Consider the following 1,806-nt stretch of genomic DNA (forward strand, 5'->3'; position numbering starts at 1 on the left):
TTTTTCTTTAGCTATTGTCTTAATCAATCGAATTTTCTAAAAAGTATTTTCCCAAATTTTCCTTCTGTGCATTCTTACTTTAGTAATTAGTTTAGATAACCAAATTCCTTAATTTTTAGACTAGATAATAAAAAGAAAGTAATTACTAGAACTCTTGGTTCCTTTGGGTTCGACAATCTGGTCTTGCTAAAGCTACACTACTGTTCGATAGGTACACTTGCCTTCATCATGATAATAGTTAGATTCAAGAATGATTGATTATAAATATTTAAAACCTATCGCGAATATCACGTATCAAGTTTTTGGCGCCGTTGCCAGGGAACTAGGATATTAGGAACACTCGATTTTTATTACTTTAGCCATTCTACTTTATTTGCAATTTAAATTTTTATTTTCTTTTTTAATTCTTCATTTATTCCCTTCTGATAGGTTTTTCTAGTTTATGACCAGAAAAAACCCGTCAGGACCATTACTGTTTGATAGTGAGATCGACCGCACAGTTTACAAACCGAAGAGAAATAAGGCAAAGCCTAAGATACACAGAAGAAGAGCAAGAGGTCGATACTTCATCCACAACCGAGGAGATAGCTGAAAACCAAGAAAATCTGCTACCTCATGCGATTGCTATTAATCAGAATCCTGCTTCGCGCAATATGTATGATTATGCTAAACCTTCTTTAACAGGAACTGAATCGAGCATAGTTAGACCTGCTGTAGCTGCAAAAACTTTTGAACTGAAACCTAACACAATTCAAATGATACAATAATTTGTTCAGTTTGATGGTTTGCAGGACGAAGATCCCAACGGTCACTTCGCAAACTTTTTGGAACTATGTGATACATTTAAAATTAATGGTGTTTTTTATGATGCCATTCGCCTTCAATTATTCCCTTTTTCATTGACAAACAAAGCTAAACAGTGGTTGAATTCGTTACCACAAAGGTCAATCACTACTTCGAAACAAATGACTGAAAAGTTTTTATTAAAATATTTTTCGCCAACTAAAACGGCTAAATTACATAATGATATCTCTTCTTTTGTACAGATGGATCTAGAAACACTCTACGATGCATGGGAGAGATACAAGGACCTCTTGAGAAGATGCCCTCACCATGGGTTACCACTCTGGCTACAGGTTCAAACGTTTCATAATGGCCTGAATCCTTCGACTCGACAAATGGTTGACGTAGCCGCTGGTGGGACTATCAATAATAAAACACCTAAAGATGCTTATGAATTTATAGAAGAGATGTCACTGAATAATTATCAATGGCAAGTCATGAGGACAAAGCCAACAAAATTAGCTGGCATTTATAACGTCGATTCCTTCACCATGCTCTCTCATCAGGTAGAACTTTTGAATAAGAAAATTGATGGTTTTCTTAGTTCTTCATAGGTTTACCCAGTAATGCAGTGCGAAGCAAGTGGAGGTGGATTGAGCAATCCAAAATACCCACCCTATGGCCACAATATGGAGAACGAGCAGGATGGAGGAACCACTCAAATTTCTCATGGGGAGGCCAAGGGAACCAACGACCACCACCACCTCCAGGCTTCCAACAACCACCCTACCAACAAGAGAAAAAGTCAAACCTTGAGGAGATGCTAAAAAAATTCATCTCGATGTCAAAACCTCGTTTTTAGAATACCGAGACAGCACTTAAAAATCAACAAGCATTAATTTAAGGGCTCGAAACTCAGATAGGTCAGCTTACTAAATTGATATCTGAATGACCACAAGGTAGCTTGCCGAGCAATACTGAACCCAACCCAAAAGAGCAAGTGAAAGCAGTTACACTAAGGAG

The 1,806-nt window shown here is 37.3% G+C and overlaps 1 non-coding gene across 1 annotated transcript; it reads right to left on the reverse strand.

The window, feature by feature from the left end:
• Positions 1 to 1,014: 1,014 nt before the first annotated feature.
• Positions 1,015 to 1,120, reverse strand: LOC121205566 (small nucleolar RNA R71). The gene has a single exon (XR_005900642.1). It is a non-coding gene; the product is annotated as a small nucleolar RNA R71 (small nucleolar RNA).
• Positions 1,121 to 1,806: the final 686 nt, after the last annotated feature.

This window comes from Gossypium hirsutum, chromosome A08 (assembly GCF_007990345.1).
Source record: "Gossypium hirsutum isolate 1008001.06 chromosome A08, Gossypium_hirsutum_v2.1, whole genome shotgun sequence".
NCBI classification, from domain to species: domain Eukaryota; kingdom Viridiplantae; phylum Streptophyta; class Magnoliopsida; order Malvales; family Malvaceae; genus Gossypium; species Gossypium hirsutum.